Source organism: Triturus cristatus, chromosome 10 (genome assembly GCF_964204655.1).
Source record: "Triturus cristatus chromosome 10, aTriCri1.1, whole genome shotgun sequence".
Lineage (NCBI taxonomy): Eukaryota > Metazoa > Chordata > Amphibia > Caudata > Salamandridae > Triturus > Triturus cristatus.
The window spans coordinates 664,395,714-664,418,311 of record NC_140593.1 but is presented as its reverse complement, the minus strand read 5'-3'; positions in this window follow the sequence as shown (position 1 = coordinate 664,418,311).

Below are 22,598 nucleotides of genomic sequence, written 5' to 3'. Positions count from 1 at the left end.
GAGGAGAAACACTTTTTAAGGCCGCAGAGTGAGTAAATTGGCCAGTTTCATTCACTTTTACCCATTCCTCAAATCTTGTGTTTAAGGCCCCTGGAAGCATGAAAATCACTTTAAACATCTCATTTTTTCTTTAAAAGTGATTTTCCACGTACAAATGTGAATTGTAGTTCAAAGAGGCAACATTTGAAAACGGACCATTTTTTTCGTTTCTGAAGCATGTCGTAAGGGGGGGTGGTTATCTCTTTCACCAAAAAATGGGCATTTTTGATTGAAAAATAAAGGCCTACAAATGTTATTTAATTCACTTTCTGGGGTGGAGAAAAACTTTTTAAGGCCTCAGAGTGAATAAATTGGCCATTTTCATTCACGTTTTTCCATTCCTCAAATCTTGTGTTTAGGGCCCGGGGAAGCTTGAAAATCACTTCAAACATCTAATTTTATCTCTAAAAGTGATTATCCACGTACAAATGTGAATTGTAGTTCAAAGACGCAACATTTGAAAATGGACCATTTTTTCGTTTCTGAAGCATGTCGTAAGGGGGTGGTTATCTCTTTCGTCAAAAATCTGGCGTTTTTGCTTGAACAATAAAGACCTCCAAATGTTATTTTATTCACTTGCCGTGGAGGAGAAAAACTTTTTAAGGCCGCAGAGTGAGTAAATTGGCCATTTTCATTCACTTTTACCCATTTCTCAAATCTTGTGTTTAGGGCCCCTGGAAGCTTGAAAATCACTTTAAACATCTAATCTTATCTCTAAAAGTGATTTTCCACGTACAAATGTGAATTGTAGTTCAAAGACGCAACATTTGAAAATGGACCATTTTTTACGTTTCTGAAGCATGTCGTAAGGGGGGGTGGTTATCTCTTTCATCAAAAATCTGGCGTTTTTCATTGAACAATAAAGGCCTCCAAATGTTATTTAATTCACTTCCCGTGGAGGAGAAACACTTTTTAAGGCCTCAGAATGAGTAAATTGGCCATTTCCATTCACTTTTACCCATTCCTCAAATCTTGTGTTTAAGGCCCCTGGAAGCATGAAAATCACTTTAAACATCTCATTTTATCTTTAAAAGTGATTTTCCACATACAAATGTGAATTGTAGTTCAAAGAGGCAACATTTGAAAATGGACCATTTTTTTCGTTTCTGAAGCATGTCGTAAGGGGGGGGTGGTTATCTCTTTCATCAAAAATCAGGCGTTTTTGATTGAACAATAAAGGCCTACAAATGTTATTTAATTCGCTTCCCGTGGAGTAGAAATACTTTTTAAGGCCACAGAGTGAGTAAATTGGCCATTTTCATTCACTTTTACCCATTCCTCAAATCTTGTGTTTAAGGCCCCTGGAAGCATGAAAATCACTTTAAACATCTACTTTTTTCTTTAAAAGTGATTTTCCACGTACAAATGTGAATTGTAGTTCAAAGAGGCAACATTTGAAAACGGACCATTTTTTTCGTTTCTGAAGCATGTCGTAAGGGGGGGTGGTTATCTCTTTCACCAAAAAATGGGCGTTTTTGATTGAACAATAAAGGCCTCCAAATGTTATTTTATTCACTTCCAGTGGAGTAGAAACACTTTTTAAGGCCGCAGAGTGAGTAAATTGGCCATTTTCATTCACTTTTACCCATTCCAAAAATCTTGTGTTTAAGACCCCTGGACGCATGAAAATCACTTTAAACATATCATTTTATCTCTAAAAGTGATAATCCACATACAAATGTGAATTGTAGTTCAAAGATGCAACATTTGAAAATGAACCATTATTTTCATTTCTGAAGCATGTCGTAAGGGGGGGTGGTTATCTCTTTCATCAAAAATCTGGCGTTTTTGATTGAACAATAAAGGCCTCCAAATGTTATTTAATTCACTTCCCGTGGAGGAGAAACACTTTTTAAGGCCTCAGAATGAGTAAATTGGCCATTTCCATTCACTTTTACCCATTCCTCAAATCTTGTGTTTAAGGCCCCTGGAAGCATGAAAATCACTTTAAACATATCATTTTATCTCCTAAAGTGATAATCCACATACAAATGTGAATTGTAGTTCAAAGATGCAACATTTGAAAATGAACCATTATTTTCATTTCTGAAGCATGTCGTAAGGGGGGGTCGTTATCTCTTTCATCAAAAATCTGGCGTTTTTGATTGAACAATAAAGGCCTCCAAATGTTATTTAATTCGCTTCCCGTGGAGTAGAAACACTTTTTAAGGCCTCAGAATGAGTAAATTGGCCATTTCCATTCACTTTTACCCATTCCTCAAATCTTGTGTTTAAGGCCCCTGGAAGCATGTAAATCACTTTAAACATATCATTTTATCTTTAAAAGTGATTTTCCACATACAAATGTGAATTGTAGTTCAAAGAGGCAACATTTGAAAATGGACCAGTTTTTTTAGTTTCTGAAGCATGTCGTAAGGGGGGGGGTGGTTATCTCTTTCATCAAAAATCGGGCATTTTTGATTGAACAATAAAGGCCTACAAATGGTATTTAATTCGCTTCCCGTGGAGGAGAAACACTTTTTAAGGCCGCAGAGTGAGTAAATTGGCCATTTTCATTCACTTTTACCCATTCCAAAAATCTTGTGTTTAAGACCCCTGGACGCATGAAAATCACTTTAAACATATCATTTTATCTCTAAAAGTGATAATCCACATACAAATGTGAATTGTAGTTCAAAGATGCAACATTTGAAAATGAACCATTTTTTTCGTTTCTGAAGCATGTCGTAAGGGGGGGTGGTTATCTCTTTCGTCAAAAATCTGGCGTTTTCGCTTGAACAATAAAGACCTCCAAATGTTATTTTATTCACTTGCTGTGGAGGAGAAAAACTTTTTAAGGCCGCAGAGAGAGTAAATTGGCCATTTTCAATCACTTTTACCCATTTCTCAAATCTTGTGTTTAGGGCCCCTTATAGCTTGAAAATCACTTTAAACATCTAATCTTATCTCTAAAAGTGATTTTCCACGTACAAATGTGAATTGTAGTTCAAAGACGCAACATTTGAAAATGGACCATTTTTTTCGTTTCTGAAGCATGTCGTAAGGGGGGTGGTTATCTCTTTCATCAAAAATCGGGCGTTTTTGATTGAACAATAAAGGCCTCCAAATGTTATTTAATTCGCTTCCCATGGAGTAGAAATACTTTTTAAGGCAGCAGAGTGAGTAAATTGGCCAGTTTCATTCACTTTTACCCATTCCTCAAATCTTGTGTTTAAGGCCCCTGGAAGCATGAAAATCACTTTAAACATCTCATTTTTTCTTTAAAAGTGATTTTCCACGTACAAATGTGAATTGTAGTTCAAAGAGGCAACATTTGAAAACGGACCATTTTTTTAGTTTCTGAAGCATGTCGTAAGGGGGGGTGGTTATCTCTTTCACCAAAAAATGGGCGTTTTTGATTGAACAATAAAGGCCTGCAAATGTTATTTTATTCACTTCCAGTGGAGTAGAAACACTTTTTAAGGCCGCAGAGTGAGTAAATTGGCCATTTTCATTCACTTTTACCCATTCCAAAAATCTTGTGTTTAAGACCCCTGGACGCATGAAAATCACTTTAAACATATCATTTTATCTCTAAAAGTGATAATCCACATACAAATGTGAATTGTAGTTCAAAGATGCAACATTTGAAAACGAACCATTATTTTCGTTTCTGAAGCATGTCGTAAGGGGGGGTGGTTATTTCTTTCATCAAAAATCTGGCGTTTTTGATTGAACAATAAAGGCCTACAAATGTTATTTAATTCACTTCCCGTGGAGGAGAAACACTTTTTAAGGCCTCAGAATGAGTAAATTGGCCATTTCCATTCACTTTTACCCATTCCTCAAATCTTGTGTTTAAGGCCCCTGGAAGTATGAAAACCACTTTAAACATATCATTTTATCTTTAAAAGTGATTTTCCACATACAAATGTGAATTGTAGTTCAAAGAGGCAACATTTGAAAATGGACCAGTTTTTTTAGTTTCTGAAGCATGTCGTAAGGGGGGGTGGTTATCTCGTTCATCAAAAATCGGGCGTTTTTGATTGAACAATAAAGGCCTACAAATGTTATTTAATTCGCTTCCCGTGGAGTAGAAATACTTTTTAAGGCCGCAGAGTGAGTAAATTGGCCATTTTCATTCACTTTTACCCATTCCTCAAATCTTGTGTTTAAGGCCCCTGGAAGCATGAAAATCACTTTAAACATCTCATTTTTTCTTTAAAAGTGATTTTCCACGTACAAATGTGAATTGTAGTTCAAAGAGGCAACATTTAAAAACGGACCATTTTTTTCGTTTCTGAAGCATGTCGTAAGGGGGGGTGGTTATCTCTTTCACCAAAAAATGGGCGTTTTTGATTGAACAATAAAGGCCTCCAAATGTTATGTTATTCACTTCCAGTGGAGTAGAAACACTTTTTAAAGCCGCAGAGTGAGTAAATTGGCCATTTTCATTCACTTTTACCCATTCCAAAAATCTTGTGTTTAAGACCCCTGGACGCATGAAAATCACTTTAAACATATCATTTTATCTCTAAAAGTGATTATCCACGTACAAATGTGAATTGTAGTTCAAAGATGCAACATTTGAAAACGGACCATTTTTTTCGTTTCTGAAGCATGTCGTAAGGGGGGGTGGTTATCTCTTTCGTCAAAAATCTGGCGTTTTCGCTTGAACAATAAAGACCTCCAAATGTTATTTTATTCACTTGCCGTGGAGGAGAAAAACTTTTTAAGCCCGCAGAGTGAGTAAATTGGCCATTTTCATTCACCTTTACCCATTTCTCAAATCCTGTGTTTAGGGCCCCTGGAAGCTTGAAAATCACTTTAAACATCTAATCTTATCTCTAAAAGTGATTTTCCACGTACAAATGTGAATTGTAGTTCAAAGACGCAACATTTGAAAATGGACCATTTTTTCGTTTCTGAAGCATGTCGTAAGGGGGGTGGTTATCTCTTTCGTCAAAAATCTGGCGTTTTTGCTTGAACAATAAAGACCTCCAAATGTTATTTTATTCACTTGCCGTGGAGGAGAAAAACTTTTTAAGGCCGCAGAGTGAGTAAATTGGCCATTTTCATTCACTTTTACCCATTTCTCAAATCTTGTGTTTAGGGCCCCTGGAAGCTTGAAAATCACTTTAAACATCTAATCTTATCTCTAAAAGGGATTTTCCACGTACAAATGTGAATTGTAGTTCAAAGACGCAACATTTGAAAATGGACCATTTTTTACGTTTCTGAAGCATGTCGTAAGGGGGGGTGGTTATCTCTTTCATCAAAAATCTGGCGTTTTTCATTGAACAATAAAGGCCTCCAAATGTTATTTAATTCACTTCCCGTGGAGGAGAAACACTTTTTAAGGCCTCAGAATGAGTAAATTGGCCATTTCCATTCACTTTTACCCATTCCTCAAATCTTGTGTTTAAGGCCCCTGGAAGCATGAAAATCACATTAAACATATAATTTTATCTTTAAAAGTGATTTTCCACATACAAATGTGAATTGTAGTTCAAAGAGGCAACATTTGAAAATGAACCATTTTTTTTGTTTCTGAAGCATGTCGTAAGGGGGGGTGGTTATCTCTTTCATCAAAAATCTGGCATTTTTGATTGAACAATAAAGGCCTCCAAATGTTATTTAATTCACTTCCTGTGGAGGAGAAACACTTTTCAAGGCCTCAGAGTGAGTAAATTGGCCATTTTCATTCACTTTTACCCATTCCAAAAATCTTGTGTTTAAGACCCCTGGACGCATGAAAATCACTTTAAACATATCATTTTATCTCTAAAAGTGATAATCCACATACAAATGTGAATTGTAGTTCAAAGATGCAACATTTGAAAATGAACCATTATTTTCATTTCTGAAGCATGTCGTAAGGGGGGGTGGTTATCTCTTTCATCAAACATCTGGTATTTTTGATTGAACAATAAAGGCCTCCAAACGTTATTTAATTCACTTCCCGTGGAGGAGAAACACTTTTTAAGGCCTCAGAATGAGTAAATTGGCCATTTCCATTGACTTTTACCCATTCCTCAAATCTTGTGTTTAAGGCCCCTGGAAGCATGAAAATTACTTTAAACGTCTCATTTTATCTTTAAAAGTGATTTTCCACGTACAAATGTGAATTGTAGTTCAAAGAGGCAACATTTGAAAACCGACCATTTTTTTCGTTTCTGAAGCATGTCGTAAGGGGGGGTGGTTATCTCTTTCACCAAAAAATGGGCGTTTTTGATTGAACAATAAAGGCCTCCAAATGTTATTTTATTCGCTTCCAGTGGAGTAGAAACACTTTTTAAGGCCGCAGAGTGAGTAAATTGGCCATTTTCATTCACTTTTACCCATTCCAAAAATCTTGTGTTTAAGACCCCTGGACGCATGAAAATCACTTTAAACATATAATTTTATCTCTAAAAGTGATAATCCACATACAAATGTGAATTGTAGTTCAAAGATGCAACATTTGAAAATGAACCATTTTTTTAGTTTCTGAAGCATGTCGTAAGGGGGGTGGTTATCTCTTTCATCAAAAATCTGGCGTTTTTGATTGAACAATAAAGGCCTCCAAATGTTATTTAATTCACTTGCCGTGGAGGAGAAACACTTTTTAAGGCCTCAGAATGAGTAAATTGGCCATTTCCATTCACTTTTACCCATTCCTCAAATCTTGTGTTTAAGGCCCCTGGAAGCATGAAAATCACTTTAAACATCTCATTTTTTCTTTAAAAGTGATTTTCCACGTACAAATGTGAATTGTAGTTCAAAGAGGCAACATTTGAAAACGGACCATTTTTTTCGTTTCTGAAGCATGTCGTAAGGGGGGGGGGTTATCTCTTTCACCAAAAAATGGGCATTTTTGATTGAAAAATAAAGGCCTACAAATGTTATTTAATTCACTTTCTGGGGTGGAGAAAAACTTTTTAAGGCCTCAGAGTGAATAAATTGGCCATTTTCATTCACGTTTTCCCATTCCTCAAATCTTGTGTTTAGGGCCCGGGGAAGCTTGAAAATCACTTCAAACATCTAATTTTATCTCTAAAAGTGATTATCCACGTACAAATGTGAATTGTAGTTCAAAGACGCAACATTTGAAAATGGACCATTTTTTCGTTTCTGAAGCATGTCGTAAGGGGGGTGGTTATCTCTTTCGTCAAAAATCTGGCGTTTTTGCTTGAACAATAAAGACCTCCAAATGTTATTTTATTCACTTGCCGTGGAGGAGAAAAACTTTTTAAGGCCGCAGAGTGAGTAAATTGGCCATTTTCATTCACTTTTACCCATTTCTCAAATCTTGTGTTTAGGGCCCCTGGAAGCTTGAAAATCACTTTAAACATCTAATCTTATCTCTAAAAGGGATTTTCCACGTACAAATGTGAATTGTAGTTCAAAGACGCAACATTTGAAAATGGACCATTTTTTACGTTTCTGAAGCATGTCGTAAGGGGGGGTGGTTATCTCTTTCATCAAAAATCTGGCGTTTTTCATTGAACAATAAAGGCCTCCAAATGTTATTTAATTCACTTCCCGTGGAGGAGAAACACTTTTTAAGGCCTCAGAATGAGTAAATTGGCCATTTCCATTCACTTTTACCCATTCCTCAAATCTTGTGTTTAAGGCCCCTGGATGCATGAAAATCACTTTAAACATCTCATTTTATCTTTAAAAGTGATTTTCCACATACAAATGTGAATTGTAGTTCAAAGAGGCAACATTTGAAAATGGACCATTTTTTTCGTTTCTGAAGCATGTCGTAAGGGGGGGTGGTTATCTCTTTCATCAAAAATCAGGCGTTTTTGATTGAACAATAAAGGCCTACAAATGTTATTTAATTCGCTTCCTGTGGAGTAGAAATACTTTTTAAGGCCACAGAGTGAGTAAATTGGCCATTTTCATTCACTTTTACCCATTCCTCAAATCTTGTGTTTAAGGCCCCTGGAAGCATGAAAATCACTTTAAACATCTACTTTTTTCTTTAAAAGTGATTTTCCACGTACAAATGTGAATTGTAGTTCAAAGAGGCAACATTTGAAAACGGACCATTATTTTCATTTCTGAAGCATGTCGTAAGGGGGGGTCGTTATCTCTTTCATCAAAAATCTGGCGTTTTTGATTGAACAATAAAGGCCTCCAAATGTTATTTAATTCGCTTCCCGTGGAGTAGAAACACTTTTTAAGGCCTCAGAATGAGTAAATTGGCCATTTCCATTCACTTTTACCCATTCCTCAAATCTTGTGTTTAAGGCCCCTGGAAGCATGAAAATCACTTTAAACATATCATTTTATCTTTAAAAGTGATTTTCCACATACAAATGTGAATTGTAGTGTGGTAAATAAAATAAATATTACCGGACTGAATTTCATGCGGAATCTTAAATTAAAGTAAATAGCTCAAAATAACAAGAGGCAGAATCCGTGGTATAAGAGGTTTCTAATGGGCTTTATTCCATTCAAAATGGCCGACTCGAGTGGCGGCCTTCAGGTTCCGTCACCACGAAGGTTCAGGAAGTGAAGTACAATAATTTATTAACAGACATGTATTTTTATAATAAGTACATTACAATGAAACGAATGTAGAAGGCGTAACATTTGATAAGAAAAATGACGTGACAGTGACATAATCGAAACTAGGCGTAATAAAGAATAAAAGAAACATGATTGGTTAGAATTATCAGACATAGGTGGATCTATAAGATAATACTTGGCATAGATGCGCGCGCGGCAGCATGACGTGTAATTGACGTGTAACTAGGGGGTGAAGGGGACTTGACATTTAGCTCTACATGTGGAGACGAGAAGTCTGGGGTCAAGTCATCCTAATCCCAAATCATATCTAACATCCTATGTTTAAAGAACTATGTTATCCACAAGGAAGAGATTCTCGGACAGAATCTATTCTATACTGACTGTGTGCGTGTACAAGCGTCTAAGTGTCTATATGAGATGCGAGGGGCAGAAAACTTTCCATGGCAACAGGGCTATGAATCACTTGCAGGAGGACGGAAAGGCTGAGTCCTTTGCTTGTGAGCTAAAGGAAATGTTTACCTAAATCACTGGACAGGAATGCATCGGCTGAAGAGCAAAATAGATAATTCGAAGGTGAAATACAACTTCTTGGCAGACAGGCGAAAACTGGCCGAGGCAGGCACCGTTAGCTGCACAGGGAGTAGGACAAAGTTCATGGATACAGATGCGAGCTCAAGCTGAAGCTGTCAGAGACAGAGAGCAGGGAAAGGCTTTGAGGACAGAATCGGGCCTACTCGCCTGAACTGTAAAAATGGAGTAACTTAGCCATATAAAGTCGGTGGCCTTTCATACTTAGGAATCGAATATCCAGCCCATTGATGGCGGATCTGACAGAGAACATGTTGACGGTAGACACACATATGTTTGCGTCTTAGAAACTGGAACTGGAGGGAACATACATGTACTTGTAACATGCATATAGAACCGTTGGGGTCCAAGATAGGGGACATAACTGATCAGGAAAATCCACATTTCCACATTCCCTCCTTGTCCCCTTCTTGCCCTTCACGAGACATCAATCTTCATTATTCCATCGATTTGCTCATAGAGCATCATTTCTTCTTCTTTCTTCTTCCGAGATCTTGAGCCAAAACCTTGATGTGGAATACACGATGTGGCACACAGACCACAAATCGCTGGTCCACATTGCAGGCATAAACAACAACTGAAGAGCATAAGAAGGCCAATACCTAGGAAGGATAGAACTCTCCATCCCCAGGCTGATATCACATTCCAAAACCACCCGGACCACGTCCAAGCGTCTGGATTCTCGTGTATCTGGCTTACAATCTTATGAAGGCGTGTTATAGCTTTATATACAGATGGCGAATTTTCTGGTATGAAAATGCAGCAGCTGGATCCGATGACCCTGCAAGCTCCGCCCCTATCGGCCAGGATGACGTCAAGGACAAGACGATTCTGGAGAACAACAATTCTCATCACTGATTGTTCCTCTGTCAGATTGCCTAGGGCGGCTATAGTCTCGTTTACTACAGCTTCAAGAGTCTTGGTGAGTCTGCGTATCAGCTTACTATTTGATATAGTACCTATATAGGGAAAGATACCTTTATTGAAATCTACATACTTGTCCCATGCCGTCTCAGTATAATCGACAACTGGGAGATCTCTTCGCTCTCTATTGTGTACTAAATGAACATTTCGATAATAATCAGGGGGAGCTAGGAAAACAGGTGGCAGAAGGAATGCGATGTAACAGGTACCATCCCAATCTAGAGGCAGACGCATATATGCCGTCTGACCACATATAAAGTAAGAATGGCGAGAAGCTCTAAATGAAGATTTGCCTTGATCACTATATTCTACTGTAGTAACGCATTGGCTATGGCCCATATGTATGGAACCAACTTTTCTCACACATAATTCACCCTTAACTGGAAATACTGACATAGTGGGCAGAATTAGTTCAACTTCGGATTTGACATTCAAAATCATAAGATTAGGCGTAAAATTACCTAATTTATACACTTCATTTTCTAAATCAGTTCCTGTTCTACTGGGGTGACCCTCCTTATTAGGGTGACAGACTTTGAATAAAACTAGATTCAGATTTCCCCATATCCAATGTTGTTGATAAACTGCTGTGTCTGGGTCTATGGAATTTAATAAACTAAACCATGCTCCACAGGAGCCATTGTGTGTGAACGGATGTGAAAAGAAAGGCAGAACTCCTTTGTTATTCTGATAGGGAGGGAGTCGGCCACACACCCAACAATTGGTGGCATTACTAGTCTGATGGGAATGATGTAACATACTAATGAATGTGTTATTGCGCAGCGCAAGTCTATAAGATAATTCATGTGGCGGTAGGTCACTAAAAGAATGTTCATCAGTTATATTGAAAACACGTTTAGAAACAGGATAATACATATGCAACAATATACTTGCAATAACTATTAAAAAACTCAAGGAAAACAAAATTAATAAAGTCACAATACGGTGGTTACGCAGTAATTTACAATAAGCATGTCGTTTCATTATGATTCTGGACTCTACATGATTCAGACCTAAGGGATACATGTCGGGACAGATTCAACCGCTTCACCTTGGAGAGGACTTAAACAATCAAATCGTCCGACAGTTTAGATCTGGACCTGAGTTTCTGTTTATAGCACTGAGAGTCATTCAGTTCAACAAAAGGAAGTTTTGAATCAGTCTGTGAGGGAGTGCAGGGCACAGTGTCTATATCTGAAGGTAGTCCATGAAATTTTTTTATATGGGTGGAATGCACCCATCCTTTCCGTCCTTCGATCTTCACAGCTGTTCTGGTCGTCAGCAGGACCTGCTTAGGCAACTTCCACCTAGGATCCAATTGGCTTTTCCTATCAAAATTCCGAACCAGGACAAAGTCCCCGGGGACCACGTCATGGGGTTTCACCTCAGTGTTGTCGGGAAAGGCTGCAGCTACCTGTGAACGAGAAGATTGTAGTGCAGACATCAAGGAAGCCAGGTAATCTGTCAGCATATTACAGTCAACATCAGTTATTTTACGGGGTATAGGCGTCCCCCACATATTCGGTGGTCTACCAAAGATCACCTCATACGGGGATAGCCCTGTTCTAGAGTGTGCTACCATTCTCATGTAAAAGAGTGCAACTGGTAATGCTACTATCCAGTCGACACCTTTCTCTCTACATATTTTGGACAGTCTGATTTTCAGTGTCTGGTTATGTCTTTCTACGAGACCTGCTGCCTCGGGGTGTCGGACACAGTGGAATTTCCACTGATATCCCAACAAGAGTGAGACATGTTTCATTAATTCGGATGAGAAAGGCTGACCGTTATCTGAATATACAACACGTGGTAAACCGTACCGTGGGAAGAATTCTCGAACTAGCTGCTTGGCAGTAGTCGGGGCAGTGTAATCTGATACGGGATACGCCTCTGTCCAACGGGAGAGAGCGCAGACAACTACGAGGACATATTTGAATCCTCGACAACGTTCCATCTGAATATAATCCATCTGGAGGACTTCAAAAGGATGGTCAGGAGGCTGAAATCCACCCTGCTCTACGGGAACACTCTTTCCTGGATTAAACTGACAACATATCATACAGGTACGAACTTTTTGTTTAGCTGCTGCTCGTAAATGTTTGTTGAACCAAATGTGCTGAATGCTGTCTAGCATAGCCTTCTCTCCTAAATGTGCTGGACTGTGAACTGTAGCTATAATGGCTTGAACCATGGAATCAGGGAGAAACCATACAGATTTCTCCTTCGTCATCCATCCTTGATCTGTCTGGATCCCTCCTAGTTCAGTCCACTTCTTTATTTCTTCTGCTGTGGCATGTGTCTGTATGTCAATTACGTCAAGTGCGGGATCCTTAATTGTCATACACTGTGTTGGTGTCTGAACTATTGGCTTTGTCATGTCTAATGTGCGATTCTGAGCAGTCTGTTTAGCTGTTCTGTCAGCTAAGTCATTGCCTTGAGAAATGGTATCAGTAACCTTCGTGTGTGCTTTACATTTCATAATTGATATAGCAGTGGGTAGATGTATTGCGTCTAACAAGGCATGAATGAGGGGTCCGTGCTGAATGTGGGCACCATGGGAAGTTAAATAACCTCTCTCTCGCCACAGCACGCCGAAGTCGTGTACAACTCCGAATGCATAACGTGAATCAGTGTATACATTAACTTTCTTATTTGTGGCTTGAATACAGGCTTGTGTTAGAGCAATAAGTTCTGCTGCTTGGGCTGACAAAGTATCTATACAGTTTGTTTCAATAACTTCAGTGTCTGTTGTGACTGCATACGCGGCCACTAAATCTCCTGTATTTGTTCTCATGCACGATCCGTCTACATACAACGTCAGGTCTGGATCTAACAATGGAACGTCTGTCAAGTCTTGTCTAGGTTTCGTCTTTATTTCAATGATTTCAACACAATCATGAGCTAGTGGGTCTGTTCCAATTACAGGTAATAGTGTAGCAGGATTCAATGTATTACACCGTCGGATCTCTATGTGTGGTTGAAACAATGTCAGTTCATAACCAGTAAGTCTTGCTATGGTCAAGTGTTGTGTTTGTGTTCGGTTCACAAGAACCTCTACTGCATGTGGTACTTGTACTGTCAATGGGTGTCCTAAAACTATGGCATCGCTTTGTCTGATTGCTAAAGCTGTCGCTGCCACTGATTTCAGGCATGCAGGCAAAGCCTGAGCTACGGGATCTAATGTACTGGAAAAATAAGCACATGGCTTGCGTGATCCTGCTTGATCCTGAGTGAGTACTGATAAGGCAGTACCTTCGCGTTCTGTAACAAAGAGTGTAAAATGTTTGCTATAACATGGTGTTGCTAAAACAGGTGCTTGACATAAAGCTTCCTTTAGGCTTTCAAAAGCTTGTGTATGTTCCTGAGTCCAAGGGAGAACAGTCGATGTGGCTGCCTCCTGTGTGGTTAACTGAATGAGTGGTTTTGCTAGAAATGCGTACTGAGGGATCCACTGCCTACAATATGAAGTGAGGCCTATGAAAGCCCGCACCTCCTTTTGTGTCTGGGGTATTGACATGTTAGCAATTAACTGGATGCGATCTGGTGTAAGCTGCCTTCCCTCCTTGGACAGCGAGTGACCAAGATAAATAACTCGCTGAACACAGAATTGCAGCTTAGAAGGGGACACCTTGTGCCCCTTGTCGGCTAGGAAATGTAAAACTGTCAGAGAAGCTTTTTCACATTCTGGCTCGCTTCTCGCGGTGATCAGCAGATCATCGACATATTGAAGCAGTGCAGTATTGACTGGCATGTGGATACTGTCAAGTTCTCGTTTCAGTGCTTGGCTGTAGATGCTGGGGCTTTCTGTAAATCCTTGGGGAGCGCGTGAGAATTTAAAGCTGCGCCCATTTAAACTGAATCCGAACAAGTATTGGCTTTCCGGATCTATTGGGACGCTGAAAAAGGCATTCTTGAGATCAATTACAGTAAAGAATGTTGCTTCGGAATCAATTGCTGTCAATAATGATGATATATCAGGGACCACAGGGAATTGTGGTACAATACACTTGTTTAGTTCACGCAAATCAATAACCAATCGGTACACTGGTGGAGCAGTAGGATCAGTTCGTTTAAGAATCGGAATTATCGGTGAATTACATACATTGGAATCTGTTTCTACAACTACTCCCTGGGCAATTAACTCATCAATGATTTTCGACAAAGCCACTACAGCATCATGCGGTAACTTGTATTGTCGCATTCGTGGTAGTACCACTCCTGCTTTCAATGTAACTCGATAGGGTGTAATGTTCATGCAGCCAACATCCGTAGGGCCTTGTGCCCATAGATGTACTGGTAAAGTCTGTAGTCGGGGATCCATGTCTCTAGACACATAGTGACCTTTAAAATCACGTAAAAACAACCTTACTCCTTCCGGAGAACAACATATTATGGCTCCTAGTGCTTTCAGAGTTTTTATTCCTAACAAATTTTCTGGGCATGATTTAGTAAGCAATAAATCTGTAGTTCGTGTCAAAGGTCCTATCGTAAGTGGTAGAGGCTGTGATACTTCATTAACAATAGGTTTTCCTGAAAAACCAAGGGAAACATTTTTAGAGCCTGAGAGGGGTGCCCCTGGAACTTCACTACGTTTTATTGTTGTTCGACTTGCCCCTGTATCGAGTAAGAATTTTCTATCTTGACCTAATAATTCACTATGTACATAAGGTCCTTCTTGATCTACCGGAATCTCGATAAGCGGTAAGTCAACTTCCCTCTCTAGGCTGGTTCATGCGTAACGCTGATACTCAGGGTATTCATACTGTGCAGTCTGATACATTTGTTGTGTTGTGGTTTGTGTGGCAGTAGTAGGCAACGGTGGTGCAGCTGGCACAAACTGTATGGGTTGCTGTGAGGCTGGCATAGACTGTTGCTGAACTGGCACGGACTGTCCATGCTGCATAGCTCCTTTTTCATTCTGATCTTGTCTAACTAATCGTGGTCTCTCTTTTGCAATACCTGTAGCTATATTTCGTTTCAGGACTTGACAATCATGTACATAATGGCCTAGTTGTTTACAGTAATTGCAGGTTCCCTTTACAGGAACTGCAGAATCACCAGAATGTGTCACACCCTTTTTGTGACCATCTGCTGGTACTGTCTGAGAAACTAGCATTTTCATTTTTGTATCCTTCATGCGTCTATGCTCGTGTTCTTGTTCATCCCTAATTCTATTGTGATGATACTGTAACATTTGTAGCATTTGCGACGGAGTGTTACTTTGCCAGGTACTCTCGAATTTCAATATTCTATTCTTCACTGGAGGCAATGCATTTTCCACTAATTTTGTCACAAATAAATGTGGATATGAGTCACTACTTGCTTTTATACCACTATTTATACCAAAACATTTTTCAAATCGAGCATAATAATCGCTTGTGTCTTCATCTTGCTTTTGTTTGCAGGCTGTGATTGCACCCCAATCTTCCTTTTTTGTAGTTAATAAACGTGGCAGTACCTGTACTAGTAAACCTGGTAACAGTTTAACTTTATCCCCGAGCCCCGAACCTGCAGTTCGGCCCCTTTCTTCCTCTGCTAATGCTGTCCAGTCTATCTTTTGGTCTCCCACTTCCCACTCTTTTTCTTTCAGTTTTTCATATATGCCAGCAGGCAAAAGCACCTTTAATATCGTCATAATATCAGGAAAGGTGTACTCTCCCATCAGTAACATGTCTTTAATTTTTCGGTGGAAACCCGCTGGGTCTTTGTCATGACTAGGTACTACTTTTTTCATTTCTAATAATTCCATTTTTGATATGGGTGTGTAAACAAATACACGGTGAAACTCATTGTCTTCGCCTTTTATTGGGTGCACTTCTCGTAGAGGATTTTGTCTATCCATGTAGTACGGTGCTCTTTCTCTGGGGGGCAGGGAGAGAGAATCTGGATTTACAAAAAGGACGTACTGCTTACGTGACACTAATATCTCTTTAATTAGCTTGTTACTAGAACCTCTCCATCTGTACGTAAGTAGTTCCGTTAATATATCAGGTAAAGGACCAGGATCAGCATGTTGGCTCTTATATAATATGAGGAGTTGCTGAATCATATAGATTCCAGCTAAACGTTGTTCATCTGTACTGAGATTGAGAAACGTGTGTGCTACGGTCTCATCACCATATTTTTCAGGACTAACGATCCAGTGAACGGCTGATCTGGCTAATTCTTGCTCATCCATGGAATCGAGGAGGTGATAACCCCTTCGTTCTCGTAGTATTTTATCTGCGGCTTGAAACGAATGTTCAGGAGACTTCAGATTTATTACAGGCGTTGGATACGTTCTGCTATTATTTGGACATACAGAGTGTATTGGATCAGAAAAACATCTAGTATTTTCACAAGATCTTCCTCTGCCTACATAGGCTATGGTCTCTGACTGTCTTGCAGAGTCCCCTGATTCGGACACTTCATCTTGCTCAAACTCGTCTGTTCCCAATCTCTCTTCATGAATACGTTCTATTTCTTTACGGATTTTTCGGCACATGGCTATTATACAATTTTGCTTATCGTGTCTCCCTTCTGATATATTCTGACTCCATCTTGTAAGAGTAAGCATTACGTTCATGTCTACCCCCGGACGATCTTGATTTCTGATCACACAGTTTATGAGGAAACGTAACAGTTCCCCTTGTATCTCTACTTTCTGGAATTCCATAGCTCTGTTAATACATCCTGGATCTCGTCCTGTTTGAACAAAATGATATATGTTATCTAGATGCGTAGCCATCCCTGGTAACCTTGCTAAATACTCTGCGGCTCGTCTGATACGTAATGATGCCAGGACCATTTCGTCCTCTTTACCAACCACCGGGTCATATCTACAATTTACAAGAAGTTCCTTAAGCGTACGTTCATTTACGAACTTAGGTGTACGTGAATGTGCTGACTCTTGAAAAACAAGTTTATTTATTCTAGGTGGTGTAAAAATACTGCTAGCACCTCCCGTGGCCCCATCTGGGGCGTCGGGTGTGAAAGGGTTCGTCGAACGTGATACAGCAACTATGGGTGTCGATACCCCTGTAGAGTCGACTGCGGAAACAGATGCGGAAACAGATGTGCTTGTCGATGCTTGTATCGGGACTTGCTGTTGCACGGGGACAGATACCTGATCCTGACGTTGAACCCCTCCGCCAGACGGTCTATGTGGTGTGGCGTTAGCATACTCGGGGGCTGCATCGTCTAGATATGAGGAAAGGAAAACATCTTCTGCGGTTCTGGGATGCCCCTTTGGATGTACCTTAATTGGAAATAACGGGGGTGGCAAGTCTTTTGGCACCTCCGTAACAGCCTTAGGTAGTCCTTCGGCTAGAAGGGGATACATACCATTCATAAGAGCATTTCTTTGTCTATTTACTTGTTCTGATTTCACTCGGATACCTTCCTCAATTAATAGATTTTCTTGAACTTTATTTGAACTTTCTTTACTCCTCTCTTCTTGTCTACGTGCTTTTTCTGTTCGTCTGTGAGATTCTTTACGCCATAACTCAACGGCGTCTTTCTGTGACTGTCTGACCTTTCTTTTCCATAACTCTTCCTCCACTTTCATGATGCACTCTGCATCCCAGGTTCCCGCTATGGGCCACCTTTGACTTTCCGGTAATCCTTTGGTATAATCTACCCATAGATCAAGAAACAATATGGCATCTAAGCCATGTTTATGGTACATGAAATGTCCTGGAGTGTCTCTAGGAGGAATAGGAACTGCTTCTTCAAGCACCCCTTTTCTGGTAGTAATCTGTCTTAACTTCGAGAAGAGCGGCATATTAACAACTGACCTGATACTTACTCTTGAACTTACTTAATACGGGAAACACAATAATGAACAGTGAACAATGAACAGTCATTCATACCACAATATGCAAGACATTTTCTGAATACTTTAAACATTAAACATTAAACATTTAATAATGGTCGACAATGATGACAGTCTGCTTAACTAATCACCACGCTGAATTCTTGACAATAACTGAATACTTCGGAATACTTGATATACTGCTAAACAGTACATATACACTGCTAAACAGTGCAGACCGGATTTGTGTACCCAAATCCGTCTTGACCGGCACAACCTATGTGCGCGTCAACACGCCTCCCCGGCGATGGTACTCACCGAGTAGCTCCTTGAAACGGAAGGCCTCAGAGAATGGACAGGACTCGATAACTGCGGACATCGGACCCTCTGGACGTCGGAATTTCGGAAAAACTGGTGGGCCTCTGTATACCTCGGATCTTGCTCTCTCAGCTAGGCTCTGGTCGGGATACTTCGCACTTCTCACCGCCTCGTCTGGGTTGATCGCAGCCTCAGTCGCCCCCGCTTGACCGGAGGGAGCTTACAGGAAATCCTGCTGGTACGCGTTTATGGTCCGTCCAGCTGTGGCAGGAGACCGGGCCTGCAACGCACCGCCGGCGCGTGAGATGAGAAAGTGTCCCTGTTCGGGCGCCATTATGTGGTAAATAAAATAAATATTACCGGACTGAATTTCATGCGGAATCTTAAATTAAAGTAAATAGCTCAAAATAACAAGAGGCAGAATCCGTGGTATAAGAGGTTTCTAATGGGCTTTATTCCATTCAAAATGGCCGACTCGAGTGGCGGCCTTCAGGTTCCGTCACCACGAAGGTTCAGGAAGTGAAGTACAATAATTTATTAACAGACATGTATTTTTATAATAAGTACATTACAATGAAACGAATGTAGAAGGCGTAACATTTGATAAGAAAAATGACGTGACAGTGACATAATCGAAACTAGGCGTAATAAAGAATAAAAGAAACATGATTGGTTAGAATTATCAGACATAGGTGGATCTATAAGATAATACTTGGCATAGATGCGCGCGCGGCAGCATGACGTGTAATTGACGTGTAACTAGGGGGTGAAGGGGACTTGACATTTAGCTCTACATGTGGAGACGAGAAGTCTGGGGTCAAGTCATCCTAATCCCAAATCATATCTAACATCCTATGTTTAAAGAACTATGTTATCCACAAGGAAGAGATTCTCGGACAGAATCTATTCTATACTGACTGTGTGCGTGTACAAGCGTCTAAGTGTCTATATGAGATGCGAGGGGCAGAAAACTTTCCATGGCAACAGGGCTATGAATCACTTGCAGGAGGACGGAAAGGCTGAGTCCTTTGCTTGTGAGCTAAAGGAAATGTTTACCTAAATCACTGGACAGGAATGCATCGGCTGAAGAGCAAAATAGATAATTCGAAGGTGAAATACAACTTCTTGGCAGACAGGCGAAAACTGGCCGAGGCAGGCACCGTTAGCTGCACAGGGAGTAGGACAAAGTTCATGGATACAGATGCGAGCTCAAGCTGAAGCTGTCAGAGACAGAGAGCAGGGAAAGGCTTTGAGGACAGAATCGGGCCTACTCGCCTGAACTGTAAAAATGGAGTAACTTAGCCATATAAAGTCGGTGGCCTTTCATACTTAGGAATCGAATATCCAGCCCATTGATGGCGGATCTGACAGAGAACATGTTGACGGTAGACACACATATGTTTGCGTCTTAGAAACTGGAACTGGAGGGAACATACATGTACTTGTAACATGCATATAGAACCGTTGGGGTCCAAGATAGGGGACATAACTGATCAGGAAAATCCACATTTCCACAGTAGTTCAAAGAGGCAACATTTGAAAATGGACCAGTTTTTTTAGTTTCTGAAGCATGTCGTAAGGGGGGGGGTGGTTATCTCTTTCATCAAAAATCGGGCATTTTTGATTGAACAATAAAGGCCTACAAATGGTATTTAATTCGCTTCCCGTGGAGGAGAAACACTTTTTAAGGCCGCAGAGTGAGTAAATTGGCCATTTTCATTCACTTTTACCCATTCCAAAAATCTTGTGTTTAAGACCCCTGGACGCATGAAAATCACTTTAAACATATCATTTTATCTCTAAAAGTGATAATCCACATACAAATGTGAATTGTAGTTCAAAGATGCAACATTTGAAAATGAACCATTTTTTTCGTTTCTGAAGCATGTCGTAAGGGGGGGTGGTTATCTCTTTCGTCAAAAATCTGGCGTTTTCGCTTGAACAATAAAGACCTCCAAATGTTATTTTATTCACTTGCTGTGGAGGAGAAAAACTTTTTAAGGCCGCAGAGAGAGTAAATTGGCCATTTTCAATCACTTTTACCCATTTCTCAAATCTTGTGTTTAGGGCCCCTTATAGCTTGAAAATCACTTTAAACATCTAATCTTATCTCTAAAAGTGATTTTCCACGTACAAATGTGAATTGTAGTTCAAAGACGCAACATTTGAAAATGGACCATTTTTTTCGTTTCTGAAGCATGTCGTAAGGGGGGTGGTTATCTCTTTCATCAAAAATCGGGCGTTTTTGATTGAACAATAAAGGCCTCCAAATGTTATTTAATTCGCTTCCCATGGAGTAGAAATACTTTTTAAGGCAGCAGAGTGAGTAAATTGGCCAGTTTCATTCACTTTTACCCATTCCTCAAATCTTGTGTTTAAGGCCCCTGGAAGCATGAAAATCACTTTAAACATCTCATTTTTTCTTTAAAAGTGATTTTCCACGTACAAATGTGAATTGTAGTTCAAAGAGGCAACATTTGAAAACGGACCATTTTTTTAGTTTCTGAAGCATGTCGTAAGGGGGGGTGGTTATCTCTTTCACCAAAAAATGGGCGTTTTTGATTGAACAATAAAGGCCTCCAAATGTTATTTTATTCACTTCCAGTGGAGTAGAAACACTTTTTAAGGCCGCAGAGTGAGTAAATTGGCCATTTTCATTCACTTTTACCCATTCCAAAAATCTTGTGTTTAAGACCCCTGGACGCATGAAAATCACTTTAAACATATCATTTTATCTCTAAAAGTGATAATCCACATACAAATGTGAATTGTAGTTCAAAGATGCAACATTTGAAAACGAACCATTATTTTCGTTTCTGAAGCATGTCGTAAGGGGGGGTGGTTATTTCTTTCATCAAAAATCTGGCGTTTTTGATTGAACAATAAAGGCCTACAAATGTTATTTAATTCACTTCCCGTGGAGGAGAAACACTTTTTAAGGCCTCAGAATGAGTAAATTGGCCATTTCCATTCACTTTTACCCATTCCTCAAATCTTGTGTTTAAGGCCCCTGGAAGTATGAAACCCACTTTAAACATATCATTTTATCTTTAAAAGTGATTTTCCACATACAAATGTGAATTGTAGTTCAAAGAGGCAACATTTGAAAATGGACCAGTTTTTTTAGTTTCTGAAGCATGTCGTAAGGGGGGGTGGTTATCTCGTTCATCAAAAATCGGGCGTTTTTGATTGAACAATAAAGGCCTACAAATGTTATTTAATTCGCTTCCCGTGGAGTAGAAATACTTTTTAAGGCCGCAGAGTGAGTAAATTGGCCATTTTCATTCACTTTTACCCATTCCTCAAATCTTGTGTTTAAGGCCCCTGGAAGCATGAAAATCACTTTAAACATCTCATTTTTTCTTTAAAAGTGATTTTCCACGTACAAATGTGAATTGTAGTTCAAAGAGGCAACATTTAAAAACGGACCATTTTTTTCGTTTCTGAAGCATGTCGTAAGGGGGGGTGGTTATCTCTTTCACCAAAAAATGGGCGTTTTTGATTGAACAATAAAGGCCTCCAAATGTTATGTTATTCACTTCCAGTGGAGTAGAAACACTTTTTAAAGCCGCAGAGTGAGTAAATTGGCCATTTTCATTCACTTTTACCCATTCCAAAAATCTTGTGTTTAAGACCCCTGGACGCATGAAAATCACTTTAAACATATCATTTTATCTCTAAAAGTGATTATCCACGTACAAATGTGAATTGTAGTTCAAAGATGCAACATTTGAAAACGGACCATTTTTTTCGTTTCTGAAGCATGTCGTAAGGGGGGGTGGTTATCTCTTTCGTCAAAAATCTGGCGTTTTCGCTTGAACAATAAAGACCTCCAAATGTTATTTTATTCACTTGCCGTGGAGGAGAAAAACTTTTTAAGCCCGCAGAGTGAGTAAATTGGCCATTTTCATTCACCTTTACCCATTTCTCAAATCTTGTGTTTAGGGCCCCTGGAAGCTTGAAAATCACTTTAAACATCTAATCTTATCTCTAAAAGTGATTTTCCACGTACAAATGTGAATTGTAGTTCAAAGACGCAACATTTGAAAATGGACCATTTTTTTCGTTTCTGAAGCATGTCGTAAGGGGGGGTGGTTATCTCTTTCATCAAAAATCTGGCGTTTTTCATTGAACAATAAAGGCCTCCAAATGTTATTTAATTCACTTCCCGTGGAGGAGAAACACTTTTTAAGGCCTCAGAATGAGTAAATTGGCCATTTCCATTGACTTTTACCCATTCCTCAAATCTTGTGTTTAAGGCCCCTGGAAGCATGAAAATCACTTTAAACATCTCATTTTATCTTTAAAAGTGATTTTCCACATACAAATGTGAATTGTAGTTCAAAGAGGCAACATTTGAAAATGGACCATTTTTTTCATTTCTGAAGCATGTCGTAAGGGGGGGTGGTTATCTCTTTCATCAAAAATCGGGCGTTTTTGATTGAACAATAAAGGCCTACAAATGTTATTTAAT